The 19,472-nt window shown below is 39.4% G+C and overlaps 1 pseudogene; it reads left to right on the top strand.

Moving 5' to 3' along the window:
* The first annotated feature begins 1,729 nt into the window (after positions 1-1,729).
* LOC102443096 lies at positions 1,730-19,252 on the top strand (annotated as a pseudogene).
* Positions 19,253-19,472: the final 220 nt, after the last annotated feature.

A 19,472-nucleotide genomic window follows, 5' to 3' on the forward strand; every position in this document is an offset into this window, starting at 1 on the left:
TTTGGATGCTTGTTTTTAGAGTAGTGATGTAAAGCCTGCCCCAATAAGACCTAGGGTTGTAGTAGATATACGTATTGGTGATGTAGTAGATATACGTATTGGTGATGCGTAGATATACGTATTGGTGATGTAGTAGATATACGTATTGGTGATGCGTGCGTGATTAGAAACATCAACAAAAATATACGTATTGGTGATGTAGTAGATATACGTATTGGTGATGCGTAGATATACGTATTGGTGATGTAGTAGATATACGTATTGGTGATGTAGTAGATATACGTATTGGTGATGTAGTAGATATACGTATTGGTGATGCGTAGATATACGTATTGGTGATGTAGTAGATATACGTATTGGTGATGCGTGCATGATTAGAAACATCAACAAAAACAGATCCCACATTTTCTAAAGTCAAGACCATGTTCTGTAGGTAGAGTTTTTAGGTTGAAGTACATTTTTATTAGCTGCTGATTTGAAAGGATGAGTCAAGAAAAGTCACCTTGACCAGGGAAGTTATTCTGGGGACTGAAGCGGAAACCGAAGAGACAGAAGCAATGGGGAAAAGGGTGCCTGTCTGTGGTCAGAGGTCAATGATCCTGAAAGCTGGGCTGCCTGGCCAGGAAGCAGATTTTAAACAGGCAAATCCATTGTCGTGTGTGCTTTGATGGGAAACGCAGAGCTCAGACTAGCTGTGTAGGGTGGTGCTGACTGTAGTTCCGCTTGTCCTAAATGAAATTGATTTCCTGCCTTTGCGTGCTAGAGAGAAAGTCCTGGTTAAGTTATTCAAACTGAGAAAAAAAAATGTCCCCTGAAGGAGCAGGGAGTGGAAATGAGGGTGTGTCGAAAAGGGAGCAAGAATGGGGCTCACAAAGCAGATATTTCAGAATCAGGCCCCTTGCCTGGCCTAGAGCGAGAATCATTATGGGAAGATAAGCTTTACTTGATTGGTTGTAACTCAAAAGCCAGGACAGGTTAGTTTAACCTACTCATCTCTCGTGTCTGGCACCACCATCTGCTCTGAGCCATACTTGCTGTGGGACACAGTGGTTGATATACCACTTGGTACATACCGTACCTGTCTGTCCATAGTTAACAGGATGGAATTTGAGGCAGAAAGCAAATTCTTAAATTCCAGTCACCTACCAGGTGGGCTTCTGTTTGTTTGCTTGTTTTTACCAAATCTCTGGACAAAGGAAATCTTGAACTTGTAAAAATCACAGGGGGATGTTTATCCACTTAACCAGCAGGAAGAACCTGGTTCTCTCACCTCCAGGTTGCAGCCTAGAGGAGGGCCCTCAGTGGAGCCCAGCTCTGTTGCCATCCTGATCTCAGATGTCCAGCCCCCAGAACTGTGGGAAATAAGTCTCTGTTGTTTATATGCCACCCGGTCTACAATATTCTGTCACAGCAGCCCCAAACTGACTCTTTGTTGTTGTTAATTCTCACCCAAGGCTATTTTCCCATTGATTTTTAGAAAGGGAGGAAGGGAGGGAAATGGGGGTGTGTGTGGAGAAATAGAGAGAGAAACATCGATATGAGAGAGACACATTTATTGATTGCCTCCTGCACCACCGCACCCCCCTCCCTGACCAGGGCTGGGGATCGAACCTGCAACCAGGTACATGCCCATGACCAGAAATCTAACCCTTTGGTTCAAGGGCTGACACTCTAACCAATGAGCAACAGCATCCAGGGCAAGATACTCTTATTATGCCAACACGTAACGATGAGTGTCTATGCAGGTAGGATAATCATTATTTGGGCAGGTTGCCAGCTATTTTTACTTTTCTATATGTTCTAGTCCAGTAATGGCGAACCTATGACACGCGTGTCAGAGGTGACACGCGAACTCATTTTTTTGGTTCATTTTTCTTTGTTAAATGGCATTTAAATATATAAAATAAATATCAAAAATATAAGTCTTTGTTTTACTATGGTTGCAAATATCAAAAAATTTCTATATGTGACACAACACCAGAGTTAAGTTAGGGTTTTTCAAAATGCTGACACGCTGAGCTCAAAAGGTTCGCCATCACTGTTCTAGTCATTTTACAGTAAGTATGTATTAGCTATATAAGTAAATAAATGAAAACCTCAAAATAACTTGTACTAAGGGGTGCCTATAAAGAACAAAAACAACCATGAGCAGTTGTCCATGTCTCTGGACCTTAAAGAAATCTGAGAAGACCTCATTCCCCTCCCTCTCCATCCCCTCCTTACTCCTCCCCCCCATAGTAACACCCTGTTTCCAGTCAGCTCTCAAAGAGCACACCTATGCAAAACATGAGAGTGGAAAGGATGGTCATGGATCTCACTTTGATTTTATAGGAGGTTTCTGTTCACAAAAGGCATTATGATGAGAATGATGAGACATGATGAGAATGACCTAACATAAAAGAGGGTCTTAGGGTCTGTTAATCCATGGCATGTTCCAAGAAGTGTGGAATAATGTTTCAGAATGTCTTTTTGCTTCTCCTTTGATGCAGCGGACTAAATCTTTGCTAGAGTGCAGGCCCCGGAGCTGGCTGTCCTTGAGGGGAATGAGGACTGTGCCAGAGGCCAGTGGGAGCATTTTGCTTAGACATCTTAACACAACTTTACAATTATTTGCTAGGTAGCATCCTTGAGTAACATATAATATGACTGTCTCCCAGCGCTGAGTAAGGAACTAGGCAGCTTGCTGGCAGCATGGTCCAAACCACACAGAGCTTGTGAGGGGTCCCTGTGTGCCAGATCAGTATGTGTCTGTGTACTGCATATACGGTCCTCTTGACTTCATATAAAAAGAGTAGATTCATATCAAAAGACAGATAGCACTAGTGTTTGTCTTTATTAATTGTGTCTTATAAACTTTTTGATTTTGTGGTAACTTGAAGCATCAAAAGATATTGATAGAAACAAGATTTCTTATAGCATCTAAGAAACCTAATCTCTGGCAAATTAAACTAGTTATTTCTCTCTGAGACTTTTCTGAATATTGCAGATGTATAATTTCACTTGAAATGAAACAAAAAACCATTTTCTAGAACCTCTCGAATTCTAGGTTTTCTGGCTGCTTTGGTCTTATTTCTTTTAGGAAAATAAGATCACCATTGCTGGAAATGAACAAATAGATGAATCCATTAAAAATCTTTCAGTCTGACTGGCATGGCTCAGTGGATGAACATTGACCTATGAACCAAGAGGTCATGGTTCAATTCCCGGTCAGGGCACAAGCCCAGGTTGCCAGCTCAGTCCCCAGTAGGGGGTGTGCAGGAGGCAGCCGATTAATCATTCTCTCTCACCATTGAAGTTTCTTTCTCTCTCTCCCTCTCCCTTCCTCTCTGAAATCAATAAAAATATATATTTAAAAAAATCTTCCATGAAGCAGAGTGACATTGTTTCTCTATTACAAACAAATAACTAGGTACAGCACAAATCACCGTGCTTTTTGCCTCGCTTGCCAGTGGTGTGGAGAAGGCACCAGGTAGCAGCTTGAATCTTTCCATTCTTATTAAGACACAGAGAAAGGCTTCACTTTGGAAGATTCTGAGAGAATCACTGTTGAAGAGCTGAGTTTGAAGAGCTTTGGAGACCAAGGATGTCATCAATGTCAGCCAATGGAAAACTCATTTGATCCTCTAGAAATATGCATTTATTCTCTTTTGACTCTTCTTCTCCAGTGGGTCATTTGTAGCAAAAGACAAATTCGTGGGTGTCTAAGAGAACAGAGAACAAGGAAGGGTACTAATCCATGCATTAATGCATTGCTTTCATCTGGCTCTACAAACGACTTACCATTCCACTCGATTTTTCCTCTGGGAAATTGGAAAAATGCTTCCGCTGGCCTCTGGCACAACCCTCTGGCCTCTGGGTCCCTTCAAGGACAAGCATCTCAGGGACACACCTGCACTCTAGCAAAACTGTTCACCGGAACAAAGGGGAGGCGGAAAGACATTCGGGAACATTCCAAACTGCTTGCAGCCATGTGTTAACAGACCCTCTTGTATGTTAGATCATTCTAATCAGCATGCCTGCCAATGCCTTTTGTGAACAGGAACCTTGGTAACTTTAGCAAGGGGAAGTAATGACATCAACAGCTTTTACTAGACCTCAAAATATATAATTGTTAGCAGCATGACAATTTTTTATATCAGTAACAAAATGGACATTTTTTGGTAAATAAATACAGGAAACTGCTTTTACATTTATGGGCAAAACAAGAATTAAAGCAATCAGAGATATGCCAAACATTTTTCTGGAAGATGGATTTTTAGTTGTATGGACAAAGGTCATGCAAACAAAGCAAAATGAACATAATATTAAGCAATGCAAATTTCTAGTGGAAGGAGTTGTCAAGAAGGGTCTGAGGTTTTTACCCTACTTACAAGCTAACAAGTTTGCCTGACACAGTTTCATGGACGCTGCCAGAAGACATGAGATTCCTGGGTCAGAAATGAAGGCCTATTTATTACTTACAGCTAAAGCAGTAGTCAGAGTATCTGCACTTTTGTGCTGATTCTTTGAGGCCCTGTTCCATAGGGTGATGCAAAGAAGCCAGGGTTCAGAGCTAATCTGTCACTACAGTAATCTGATGAGAGAGACCTAAGGAATTAATCATGTTCACGCTCTTGGAATATCTAAAGCAGCTACCTGTCAGTGCACAGCCTAAGTTGGGGGGTAGTAATCTGCCATGGATGTGCATTCAGTACCTCTGCATTGGCCAATAGGATCATGTGGGTTTCAAGTGTACATTTCTATGATACATGATCTGTACATTGCATTGTGTGCCCACCACCCAATATCAAACCATCTTCCATCACCATATGTTTGATCCTCTTTACTCTCCCATTTCCCACATCCTCTGGTAACCACCATACTGTTGTCTGTGTCTATGAGTTTCAGTTTTCTATCCCACATATGAATGAAATCATATGGTTCTTAGCTTTTTCTGTCTGACTTATTTCGCTTAGCATAATATTCTCAAGGTCCATCCATGTAACAAATGGCAATATTTATCTTTTGTTATAACGGAGTAGTATTCCATTGTATATATGTACCACATCTTCTTTATATCTTGGCCATGGTGAATAATGCTGCAATAAACAGGGGCACATCTATTTTTGCAAATAGATGTTTTGAAGTTTTCTGGGTCATATGGTAACTCTACTCTTAGTTTTTTTAGGAACAGCCAGACTATTTCCATAGTGGCTGTACCAGTGTACATTCCCACCAGCAGTGAACGAGGATTCCCTTTTCTCTACAACCTCTCCAATATTGTTATTATTTGTCTTTTTTATAATAGTCAATTTAACAGGTGTAAGGTGGTAATTCACTGTTAGTGGTTTTTTTAAATCCTCACCTGAGGATATTTTTTTCCATTGATTTTCAGAGTGGAAGGGAGGAGGAGGGGGTGGGGAGAGAGAAATAGATAGAGAGATATCGACGTAAGAGAGACACATCAATTAGTTGCCTTCTGCACTTGCCCCAACCAGGGCCAGGATCGAAACCACGACCCTCTGACCCATGGGCTGATGCTGTAACCACTGAGCAACCGGCCAGGGCTCATTGTAGTTTTGATTTGCATTTCCCTAATAGCTGGTGAAGTTGAACATCTTTTCATATATCTGTTGGTTGTTTCTATGTCTTCTTGGGAGAAGTGTCTATTCAGGTCCTCTGCCCACTTTTTAATTAGATTATTTGTTTGTTTGGTGTTGGGTTTTATGGGTTCTTTATATATTTTGGGTATTAATCCCTTGTCAAAGCTGTTGTTTGCAAATATCATCTCCCAGTCAATTGGGATGTGCCCGCAACCAAGGTACATGCCCTTGACCGGAATCGAACCTGGGACTCTTGAGTCCGCAGACTGACTCTCTATCCACTTTTGGTTTCATGGAATGAAGTGATTTGAACCCTGGTTTGCTCAGTTACAACCTCCCCAAGATGAAAGCCAATAGAGGGAATTAGTAATCCCAGACCTTTACTCTCTTGGCGGTTGCATTGCCTAGGGCAGTTGCTATCCCTTTTAGAACTCCCCTGATTTCTTTGATGAGAGAGATTTATTGTCAGAGGATGAGGCTGAATCAAATTTTTGGAAAATATTTATTATCTGGCTTTGTTTAAATCTGAAATTATAGATCCAAAATTGTATTTGTTCAACTATGTTATACTCTCTAAACCTAAGAAATACATTAGTTTGTAGTAAATTCCAGAAGTAACATTTAAAGTCAGGAATTAAATGAAATGGGTAGTGACATTTACATCCATGCTGGGAAGCTGGAAGAATGACAATAGAAAAGGCTGGGTACAGGTTTCCTGGAAGGTACCTGGAGCATCACAGTGAGCACTCTTCAGCAATGGAAAGTGGTCATAGACTATAATGTACAGCAAATGAACAGAATTTATAACATGGGCCTGGCTGATGCTCTTTTCTCTGCCTTCACAACAGTGTATCTTCCTTCTGCAAGGCACTGCTTGCTCACTCCAAGTTTTCAACCTTGATGAGATTCAGGTTAAAGTGGCCCATCCAGTCCAGTATTATGCATTCACACAGCTGACCAGTGAAGGGACCATTTCTGCTGCCACGAACACACTTTTCTCAGAAGAGTTCTTTGGGCTGGGAACATGGCTGAAAATGACCCCCCAAAAAGCTTTTGTGCATTTTGTGGCTTAGAGGTGGGACCTACATGCCAAGTGCAAGCCCTTGACTGAAAGAGGCCAGATTCCTCATTGAGTCCTAAGCAGTCTCTCAAGGGGATTTACCCAGGTGTTTGGGGGATTGTGCTGATTCACTATAAAGAGGCAGAGAGTCTGAGAGCCATCCTTGTTTCAACATCTGCCTTCCTGTGTGGTCCAAGTGTACTCGTCTGTTCATTTTTCCATCTTCACTTGTGCTTCCTGGAATTTGAGTTCTGATACTTGCTTGGTTAACTCCCTGTTTACTGATCAGGACAGCATTCTAGAAATGTGTTACATGCTTCAACTTTACCTGTGGTTCTGATTCTAAATATTAATTATCAATAATAATTAGAAATTAAGTAAATCTGCTTTGAACACTACAATTCTTTAATACAATTTAATACACTTATTAGCATTCCTAGAAATCTTTTAAACACATAATAATTGGTAGTATTCTTTCAAGTCTATAGCATAGGGTAACATATAGACTTAGAAATGTCCAGCCTCTTCCATGGCCACCAGGCCCCCACATTCTATTTTTCAGCTGTGATGATCTCCTTTAAGCTCCTCAAACAGGTTTTATTTCATCCATCTTAGAGGTTTCTTCCTCTCAAAAACCATCTACCCATTTTTCAGATCTGATTTTTCACATGGCCCATACTGTCCCCATCATAGATTTTTATCACTGTGTATTATGATAGTTTGATTTATTTTCTTCCTCCCTTATGCTTCATAAGCTCCATGAGGACACTGCCCACTTTCATTTTATTCTTTGCATTATGCCTCCTATCACAGCTAATGCTCATCATTGGTAAGTATCATTACATATTGGGAGATAGGGTGAATGTTTGAGAAGACCTGTGTTTGAGCCCAGGTCTCCCTACTTGTTGACTCTGTCAGTGAGTTTCCTCATCAGTAATAGTGTTGAAAATATACCTTGCTCTGAGGACCACATGAGATCACACTTGTAATCTCTAAAGATGTTATTACTCAGTCCTCTTGTGTTTGCATTCATTTGCAATGTTAATTTGTACTGCATTTTAGCACTTGTTTGAAATTATTTCATGTGTAAATGTTTTCCCCCTAAGGAAACCACAAGTAATAGATAATTTCATTTATTATTTTTATATAAAATGTCACCATCCAAAATTAATAGGCATGTCATAAAACAGGACCAAGTGAATGGAAGCTAAGAGATAAAGGATGGTAGAAATAGACTCATAAATGATCCAGGTATTTGAATTGCCAGGGAGTCTCTAGTCTTTAAAATAATGGTAATGGATACATTCATAAAGATGGGGGAAATCTTGAAGCTGTAGTTAGAAAGTTGGAAAATATGAAAAAAAATCAAATAAAAATTTTAGAACTTGAAATGATAATAACTGAAATTTAAAATGTAGGGATTTAATAACTGATTAAACACAGCAGAAGAATTGATTAGTGAAATAGAGGATAGTTTTTAGAAAATATTCATATTGAAGCATCCTGGAAAAATTAAGGACAAATGGGATGTGGTAAAAAGATCTAACATATCAGAGCCTCATAAAAGAAAAATGAGAAATGACCAAATTTAAAGAGATAATGGTTAAGAATATTCTAAACCTGATTACAAATATCAAGACAGATTAAAGTTCACAAATCCCATATGGAAGAAAAATCAAAGAAAAGCATACATAGGCACATCAGAATACAGCTGCTTTAAGAAAAAATAAATTCTTAACAGCATCTAATCCCAAGAAAACAAAGACACATTATCAAAGGAATGTAAGAAGACTTAAAGAAGTCTTCTCAGCAGAAATTATTAAAGCTTGACAACAGCAGATATAATTTAAAAGTCCTAAAAAATGGTTGCTGACCCATAAGTACATTTTTAAAAAATGATGGTGAAATAAACCACAACAAATAATTTTGAGGGAATGTGTCATCAACAGCCACATACTAAAAGAAATATCAAAGAAAGTCCTTCATCAGAAGGAAAATGATCCCAGCTGAAATCATGGCAATGCAGGAAGGGATGAAAACCAATGGAACAAGTAACTATATGAATAAATCTATATGAATATTGACATTTTAAAACAATTAAAATGGTTTTAGGTGCTTTCAAATAAATGTAGAATTTATATATATGAAAACTACATCATTTTAGGAGTGAGGAAAATGGAGTTAAGAAAAGTGAAAAGTACAAATTTAAGATAGACTATAATAAGCAAAAGATGCCTTTTGTGATAATTAAGGTGAACACGAACAATATAAACATATATCATTACAAAGTGAATAACAATTAAACAAAGAAAGCAATACTTTATTAATTTAAAAGATGTAAGAAATTAAAACAGAGTTTCAGAGAAGCATTGTGTGTAATAGCCCCAAGCAACTCAAATGCCCATCCATGGGATAAGATAAGTAAATTTGCATATATTTCCACAAGCGAGCTATGAACAATGAAAACTTCTGTGATACCATAGTTAAATCTCACGAACTATTGAGTGAAAGAAGTCAGACATATACGTATATGAGCCCCTCGAATGACTACACTTATTTCAAGTTCAAAACCAGTGGAAACTAATCCATGCTGATAGAAGTTAGACGAGCATTACCTTCAAAGTGGTAGTTACCGGGATGTGACACAAAGGAAATGCCTGGGATGCAGGCAGTATTTCATATCTTGATCTGTGTGGTAGTTGGCTGGGTGTGTTTCCTTCTGTAAAAATTCTTTGAGCTGTATACTTAAGATTTTTGTATTTTTTGGATGTATGTTGTACTTATAAAAAAATGCAGGTTATCCTTTCTATGTTAGTCATGCCTGCAGGAATAGGCTTACTAATCTCTATTTGTAATGGAAAGTGGTTTAGCATTTCTATAAATAAATAAATGGGCTTGGTTAACGTATGGTAGTAGGATTTGTATCATTTTAAGATATGACTAAATCCAGTTCATTAGAATATTCATCAAAGAAATAAGCAGAAATATTTAATGCAGTGCACATATTTTCTCCAATAATAAAAGGAGCAATTTATGGGTTTGGTTTTTTTTAGCACATGAATTGTTCACTTGTTTCCCATATGTCTGTCAAATTTATTTGATTACTTCAAACTTATGCAGGGTTGCTTCAAGTTTATTTATTTTATAATGCCTACAGGAAAATGCAATAATCACAACTCAACTCTAAAATGATGGTTTTTGTCATCTGTGGGTTAGTGGCTGGCCATCATTTTGCCTCCGTGTCATGGCATGCACTGGTCCCCGCATCCGAGCTGTGTGTCACAGTGACCCAGAGGACCAGATGTCTTCACTCTTGCATAAGCTGCACTCCGGCTGAGCACCTGCTACTGTCATTTTGTTCAGGGAAGTTGGCCATCCAGATAATTAATTATGTAATTGGTAATGTGAATACTGCTTTCTATAGAAAGTGATAGGAAGAAGTGAAAAGGGAGGGAGCAAAGTTTTGGTTGACTTTAGGAGGGAAGAAACTCCCAAAACGCATTTTTCCTTAGAGCATAAATCATCTCCCACCCACAATCTGCTTAGTTACCGCCCCCCTTTATTCTAGAACTCCCATCTAATTTAGACTTGATGGATTTTGTGGAAGTCTCCTCTAATCAGAATGGTTTCTCTGATTTACAGTTCTGGCTGTTGTAGGCTTTGCTCCAAGATTCCAAGAGAGACAAGACTGCATATATCAGAAAAAGGAGGGTGTGTCTCAATTAAATGAAATCTTTACTCCTTCTACACTCCGTTATAAGAAAAGACTGTGTAGTCAAATATGAACTCTCCAAGATTATATTTTTGCTGCCTTTTTGGCATGGATCAATTTAGCAGCTACCGTGATGCCCGAATGTATATTTATCTTACAATTCTAAGTTTTGGGTTTTAGTAAACATTTTTTTCTAGATGAGTGTTAAAATAACATGTAACAGAGAATATTACAGAATAGTCATTGAGCCACAAAATTCAGCATAAATGAAATACGGTTCACAAGTCTCCTCCATCCTTTAGACAGATACACACAGCAGTGGCATAGGGAAATTGTTTTCTTAGTTATAATGCTGTGGTCAAAAAACATCTCACCCAGCCGGCATGGCTCAGTGGTTGAGCATCGACCTATGAACCAAGAGGTCAGGGTTTGATTCCTGGTCAGGACACATGCCTGGGTTGTGGGTTCAATCCCCAGTGGGGCATGTGCACGAGGCAGCCAATCAATGATTCATCATTGATGTTTCTTTTTTCTTTTTTAAAAATATATTCCATTGATTTTTTTATAGAGAGGAAGGGAGAGGGATAGAGAGTTATTAACATCGATGAGAGAGAAACATTGATCAGCTGCCTCCTGCAGACCCCGCACTGGGGATGTGCCCACAACCAAGGTACATGCCCTTGACCAGAATCGAACCTGGGACCCTTCAGTCCGCAGGCCGACGCTCTATCCACTGAGCCAAACCAGCTAGGGCTCATCATTGATGTTTCTATCTCTCTCTCCCTCTCCCTTCCTCTCTAAAGTCAATAAAAATATATATTAAAAAAAAACCAACACATCTCAACATCTCATCACAAGCAACACCTCATTGCCTTTGTTAATGAAACTGAAATAGAGCTGTAGGATAAAGATCTCCGTCTCTGTTGTAAGGCTAAACCTGCTGCACACTCTTCTTCACCGAGAAGACTATCAATAGAGCTGCCTTAAGCTTCCTTCTGTTCCCTTAGATGTAATTAGACACACACGTGGAGGAGCCTAAAATTGAGCTTTAATGCATCAGAGGCAACTTTTAAAACCAGCTTCTCCTTCTTTTCCTCCAAGGGCTAATTTCAGTGTTCTCTATTATGGGGTAGAAATTCGGCTCATGAGCTAGTTAAATTCACTTGCAAAGAAATAAAGCTGCATTTTTGCATATCTCTCTTGTGACTTTAAATTTCAGCCCTTTGTACTTGGTAAGGAAGAGAGGCCACAGAAGAAAAGAAAGGGAAATATGGTTAATGTTTTTGAAAATCAAGTAATCACAATAAGCTAATAACAACACTATGATCATCAGCATTTTATACTCAGAGATTAAGTAACTTGCTGGAGGTCCCACCGCTAATAGGAGGTAAAGTCTGCCTGCAAACCCAGGAAGATGAGCAGCAGGCTGCCTACTCAGGACCCCGAACTGTCCTGCTTCTGTAGGAGAAAAAGGAAATGGATAGAGTCAAGGGTAATTTTAAAAATATAAGAACTCACATTTTTGGAAATAGAGAGAAAGAACTTAGAGATGAAGGAAAAAATGGGAAGGGCCATGGAGAACTAATGAATGAGGTTCCCAAGAGGCAGGAAAGGAAAGAAATAGAAGCTGGTGAGAAGCCAAGGCACCTCTTCCCCTGGGACAGAAAAAAAGAAAACAGAAAACATGTGTGAAGACAAAAGTGCTTGGAATGATGAGAAATCATCATGTAAGGGCTTTTTTTGGTTTGTTTGTTAATCCTCATCCAAGGATATGTTTCCCATTGATTTTTAGAAAGAGTGGAAGAGAGAGGGAGAGATACAGAGAGAGAAACATCAATGTGAGAGACACATTGATTGGTTGCCTCCTGCACCCTCCCTGAGAACGGCCAGGGAACCTGCAATCAAGGTACGTGTCCTTGACTGGAATTGAACCCGGGACCCTTCAGTCCATGGGAGGATGCTCCCAGTGGTCGGCAAACTCATTAGTCAACAGAGCCAAATATCAACAGTACAACGATTGAAATTTCTTTTGAGAGCCAGATTTTTTAAACTTAAACTGTATAGGTAGGTACATTGTTATTAACTTAATTAGGATACTCCTAAGGCTTAGGAAGAGCCACACTCAAGGGGCCAAAGAGCCGCATGTGGCTCGCAAGCCGCAGTTTGCCGACCACTGCTGTATCCACTGAGCCAAACTAGGTAGGGAATGTAAGAGCCTTTCTTAAAAGGCTTCCACTTTTGGAATAAGAAGGGAACGTGCACTTTCTGAGAGGGAGGTAAAGGGTGACAGAGCTGGAACAAAAATATATGGATGGGGGATGGGTGGGGGGAATAAAGTCCTATGTGACATGTTTGTGAAAAGCTGCATTTTTGTAGATATATATTGCTATTTTTAAAAGTCTGACATCTTAGTAATTTACTTTTTTTTTTTCTTCTGCAGTAAGCTTTATTGTTTCTATTTGGTCCAATGCCCATGATAGGAGAGGGCTTCAGGGTGGTTAAAAGAATGGCCAGTAGCTTTGGGGAGACGCTCAGGCAAAAGGCAGACACCAGGGGAGGCAGAGGGCCCCTCACAGGCCTCGGGGCTCCACAGGCCCCTAGTTGTGCTGGAGGCTGAGCCTTTCCTAGAGCCACTCGCCCCGCCCAGCCTGGGGCCGCAGCCTGCGGAGGGAGCCAGGTGTGGCCCGTCTTCTTGATGAGCTTCCCCTCCTCACCCGGAAGTGGCTCTGCAGGACTTCAAAGCTGAGCGTCTGCGGGGGCAGAACAAGGGCACACAGCTCCAAGGGGGCCTGCAGGTCCACAGGGGCTTGGGTCAAGTTCTTCCCCAAGGCCAGGTGGCCTCCCTGGCCCCTGAGTTCTGCCCACTCACCTTGGGGAGGCCTCACCACGTCCTGGGGGAGAGTGCGGCCACCGCGCTGGGTTTGCAACTTTAAGAGACGCCTGGAGTCCTCGTGCTTCTCCGCCATCTCGCCCACAGAGAGGTAGGTGTGGGCGGCCCGCAGAGGCAGGTTGGCCAGGCCTCCACCTCAGTGAAATAATTCTGATGAATTTGGGAGCTCATGGTTGTTCGGCAATAAATAAAATTAAGTCGAGTTAAGGTAGAAAAGAAATCGGTGTGTTGGCTGGTCTTGGAGGTGGTTCTGAAGGTGGGGAAGAGTCTGTTCTGTCCAAACACGGTTGAAGCAAGAGACAGATCCAGGACTGACCAGGGCACTCAGTAATTTACATGTTTAGATTAAGTTAAATGATGGGATTATTATTAAGTGTGTATGCAAAGGTAAAAATGTGCCAAGTGAGAGCTGAGGTGTGCTGTGAGTATTGGATTCCGAACACTTTGATTTTAAAAAAGGAATGTTAATAACTTTTTATATTGAATACATATTGAAATTATAGTATGTCTATTGGGTTCAATAAAATATATTGTGAAATTTTAAAAAATGATATGCAGTCCGTAGTTTTCGACACATCCCAGACTGTATGAGTTTAAGCAGCCATATTAGGGAGCTAGACAGCTTCTGTTGAAAAACAAATTTTATTTTAGTGAGAAGAATTTCTAAACAAAGGAAATATGACAGTATCCAAATCGATACTGGTAGTTGTAAATCAGAATCTCCGTCTCTACACAAGGAAACTAAAGAAGAGGACAAATCAGAAATGTTTTCTTTAAACAAGAACATCTCACTCTCATTATAAAGATTTCAGTCTCAAATCTCTTTCCCCAATCCCAAGTAAAAGTCTTCAAAAGATTTCTTTAAAATTATAAGAAAAGCCCTGGCTGGTGTGGCTCGGTTGGTTGGGCATTGTCTCGAGTACCGAAGGGTTGCCGGTTGATTCCTGGTCAGGGCACATGCTCAGCTTTCAGGCTTAATCCCTGGTGGGGGGTCAGCAGGAGGCAGCTGATAGATGTTTAGCTCTCATGTCGATGTTTCTCTCTCTCCTTCTCCTTTCCTCTCTCTCTCTCTCTCAAATCAATAAAATATCTTTAAAAAATAAAAATAATAAAATTAAGTCAAGAGAAAGGATTATTTGAAGCTGAATGAGTTAGAGGAAAATGTTTGAATTGACATAACATTATCACCTCAACATTCTACTTACAGGGACAGTTCAGAATTTTTAACTGAGGCTTAAAATATTTGGCACAAAATAACTACATGTTCATGCATGAATGCTTGTTGCACTTTGTCTTCTAAGGCTGCATTTAAAAACATATCGGAAGTGATGTTTTATTTAAAAATTCTCACTATGTATTATCTTTATCTTATATTAGTGTCCATCTTACTATTTTATAATAGCACTTTTTTGTATTCATTTAACCCTCCAATAGTTAGTCAGAATTTGATTAATATTTATATATGCATTCATTTACATTTTTACTTATTTTTAAAATTTAAAATCTATTATATTTTTAGTTCCATTTCAGTCTTAAATATACTCTGAATACTGAATACTTTTAAAATGAAATACAGGTTTTGGCATAGTATTTCAAAATTATAATTAATTTATAATTACTGAAATGCTAGTTTATCATTTTACTGCAGTAATGTAATCAGAGCAGTTGGAGAGACTAGCACTAAAACGACTGATTGTGATTTGCCGTCTCTGCTTGAAGTTGATTAAAAACCAAGGAATCTAATAAACTGAGGGCAGAGGGAGGGGCATCGAGGCTGGGATCTAGTTAAAACATGCTATCACTCTCAGCTGGTGAATCAGCCAAGAGCCAGATGGAGGAATGAGGAACACGTTGGAAACTTGATGTGAAAAGTGGTTTGTGACAGAGAATTAAATGCTTAAAAAATGATGGTGGAGGTTGAAGGAAGGTATATTAATCAGAGTCTCTATGAAAGGCTCCTAGAATAAAATAGCTAAACTGGCCTGTAGTTGAAGCAACCGTCCTCTACCATGATCAGGAAGCTGGGGACATCAGGGCAACCTGCTGTAGCTGCAGCCTAGGATCAGCAAGTGCCTGTCCCTCCTGATCAACTGCCTCATGACTGCCCCGTGACTGGAAAGACACAGGAGAGTGGCCGGAGGCTGGAAAAAGGGACATCCCTGGGTCCGTTCTGTCCAAACACTGTTGAAGCAAGAGACAGATCCGGTGCTGGAACAGGGATTCCAGTTGCCACAACCACTACCAATTGCTTTCAACACCCGCAAAGAAAATGACTGGACATGATTAAGCCCTTGCAGAAACACCTATGTCTTCATGTCTTTGAAGCACAGGATCATGGCCTCTAGCTCACTTCTGCTTCATAATCTTACATGAATGGATCAAAGAAGCAGAACCAAAATCACATCCAGAACTCGGCTGTGAGTATAGGAAATCTTATTTTTAGTTTTGAACTGTCTATAATTCAAGAAGACACAACTAGCAAGAAACACAGTAGAGCAAACCAGTCATAATCACTAAACTGGATGATAAAACTTCACCATAATGAGTTCATGTTAAATATGGATTGTCATGACATAGTGGGAAGTTACAAAAAGAGACCTATGACCACTTATATGCGGTATCTAAAGTAATCAGACTCATAGAAACAGAAAGTAGAATGGTAGTTGCCATGGTGGAGGGGCAGGGACAGTGGGGAGCTGTTTAGTGGTATAGAGTTTCAGTCCTGCAAGATGAGTTCTGGAGACTTGCTGTACTGCACTGTGCTTCTAATTAATACTGTAATACACACTTAAAAGTTGTTAAGAGAGTATAATTTATGTTTTGTGTTCTTACCACAATAAAACACAACAAACATTTTCAAAAAGGAAAAAGAGATTTATATAGTTCAAGAACTTTGCAGTTTCCTCCAAATCTGGGCATTGATGGTCATTACTTGATATGGTGTATGCCAGTTTTCCTCACCTAAAATTCAGATGTCAAATGTATTGGATTTATCTTGTGATCATTTGTTAACCAGGGAACTTACATGCATATATGCATAGCCTATGGACACAGACAATAGTGTGGTGAAGGCCTGGGAGGGCGGGTGCCGGATGGAGGGGGTCAATGAGAAAAAAGGGGAGACATCTGTAATACTTTCAACAATAAAGTTAAATTTTAAAGGATAAAATCACCTAAAATCAATATCTATCTATAAAAGGCAATATTGGATTATCTCATAATTTTAAACAGTAATTGCCCTCAAATTCAATTAGAATCCCTTCCCTAGAAGTTCTGGTTGGAAAAACACTCTGAGTGCTAGTATCATGAATATTTTACCTAAACAGTTCTGCTTATACAGAATTTAAAAGATTGAGATAATATTTCCAAAATAAGTCACCCTACTAGACAGATACAGCACAAAAGTCTTTAAACTATTTGCAAGATCACTAATCCATTGTGAAATTTGCCATCCTCTTCTTTGTGTTTTACAAACACGTTTGAAAATTTAAATTACACAAAGAGTAGAGAATGGCTACAACAGAAAAGCCATATTTGATCTTTGTACGTAGATACTTATTGTATGTGTAAAGGGCCACCTATAGCATAAAATTAGAACCCTTCTGGAGATTAGAAATGGCTATAATTCCTGCAATCTGCTGCCAGCTCCAGGAAAATAAAAGTCCTTATAAATTTCATATCAAGAATTGTTTTAGTATTTTGTGGGTTTGTTGTCTGTAGGCTTGTGGGTTAATTTTTGAAGGGAGAATAAGGGTAAACAATTTTGTTCATTGTATTGTGAAATTTAACAAATATCAAGGACTTGAATTACTCTGACGTTCATAAACCTTGCTTAAATTTCTTAGAATTATTTGTTTTCAATTTGTGATTGATTTCTTGGTAATTTCCAATTTTTTCTAAAGTCTCATTTCCGGTTCCCAAATATAGTAGTGGCATCTTTCAAAAAGTCAAATGGAAATGAAGTGATCTATTATTGCCTATGTTCCGAATCAGTTTTTTTACCAGGTCAAAACATATGAAATTCTATTGCGTTGTCTCATTCAGTCCAAGTTTCTGCTTTTTCCACGGATTCATTTAATGGCTTTTAAAGAGGAAGGTTATCCTCCTACCCGTCTCTGGGATAAAAGTTCTTAGCGTACTACAAAGGAGAAATAACTCCCCAGCTGTTCCCTGACCTCACCCCCTCAGAAGTTGGGTTTCTAAACAGAAGGTGTTTCAGTATGAAGACGTACATTTTGTACGTGTTTCCTATCTCAGCAAAAACTGACTGCAAAGGTCAACTTCAGGGTGATCTCTTCAAACCCACTGGATTCCCTCACCCTCATGTCTGTTTCATTCTTCTTTATAGATAATTTGATAATTTCCAGAGCTGAACCAGACAATACAGAGACTCTGTTTGAATCACAGGCCACCTCTTGGAAAGAAAATGAAAAATTCTGTTCACTGTATGGCATCCAGATATCTGGGTGTGTGATATGGGGAAGCAGTCCATCTGGATGGTGCTCTCTGTGCCAGGACTGTGGGTGGCAGCAGAGGCAGAGAGAGAAAAACCAGGATACGGAGGTCAGGGATGAGAGGTGGGGCATATGAGGAGGAGGGAGACAGCGCATGGCCAGTTATTCAGTCTAATAATTGGGTTTTGCTTTGCTGAAGTGCAGGCTAGATGCCTGCAATGTTATCAAGCACACACGAAGGATTTTCAACTCTTTTTTTAACAAATGAAAAGTCAAGAAACTACTTTATCGTCAGTTTTGTTCGGTATTTCTTAAGTCTTCATATTTTCCTCAAAGATCAGCCAAAAGATAAATTTGGTAATTTTTGTCTTCAGGCAATTGGCCCACTTCAGCTAAGTTATCAAATGTGTGGGCATAGGGTTGTTCATAGCATTCCTTTACTATCCTTTAAAAAAAATGTACTAACAGCAAAGGCAGTGAGGCAAGACGGTGGCCACCAAGAGGAAATGACCTGGAGCCTTGGGGTGGGGTTCAAAGGAAGAAGCTGGAAAGGAACAAAAAAAGATGACAGGCCACAGCTAAGCAGCTGGACTTGGCAGAGGAGGTGGAGAGAGAAGACAGAGACTGCACCCCAGGCCCCATTTGCAAGGGCAAGTGCAAAAAGAAGGAATGGATTCTCCTCTTTTTTTTCCAGAGGAATACATTTCAGAACAAGACGTTTAATGCAAGACTTAAGAATGTGGATGCCTCAATCTAAAGCAGATACTAAAATGGATCGTAAAGATAAGTTATTTGTGATTAATGAGGCCTGTGAAATGTGAAACTACATTAAATGTTTCTATTTTGAAGCTAAGAAGAAACAAAGATCTCTATATGTGGTTTTCAAATTCACCTCATAGACCATCTGTTAAGTTTCTAGTTCAAAACATCCATACCCTCACTGAACTAAAGATGACTGGAAACTGTTTGAAAGGTTCTCAGCCCCTTTAGTCTTTTGACCTTGCTTTTGATGAATTACCGCAATAAGCTTTGATAAAAGAACTCTTAAGTCAGACCTTCAGTACACCCACCGCACTGTCATCCCCAAAGCCAGTCATTTGCAAGCCACGTGTTTACTTTCACTGTTTTGGATAATAGGATATCATTTCAGAACTTTCAGATCATAGGAGAAGATGCTGCTCTTATAGAAATAGGGTTTCATTTTGTCTTAAATCTCAAAGATTTTCCAGGGAAGTTTAGGAGTACCAGCTTTATATGAAAATCCTCACTACCAGTCACCAAACATCCATCGGTGTGGCATAAGACCCATCACAGCTGCAAAATACAAAGAGAAACAGCAAGTTAAAGAGGCATAGAAACTGAGGGAGAAAGAACCAAAGATGATTCTTCCATATGAACCCACTGCAGATGTTTTTGTTACACCAGCTAAGGAACAACAGATAAAAGTACAGTGGGTAAAACCAGAGCCAAAAGTTGATTGGAAAGCAAGAAAGAAAGGGGTTTTCAAAAGGCAAAGAGAGATGAAACAAGCTGAACAGTGGGAATGCAAAATGAATCCCTGGATAACTAATTTTTCATTTATCTTACATTTATTTTGTATTCAATGTATAAATAGTTTTATTGTTCAGGACTCTCATACATCTAGTTAGTGTAGCAGTTAAAAGAAAGAAAAAATTAAAATCTCATGGCTTTCAAAAAAATAAACCTTTACTGAGGAATAATCGACAAATGTAATTGTATATATTTCAGGTGTATATTATCCTTTTAATGTCTA

Source organism: Myotis lucifugus, unplaced genomic scaffold (assembly GCF_000147115.1).
Source record: "Myotis lucifugus unplaced genomic scaffold, Myoluc2.0 scaffold_65, whole genome shotgun sequence".
NCBI lineage: Eukaryota > Metazoa > Chordata > Mammalia > Chiroptera > Vespertilionidae > Myotis > Myotis lucifugus.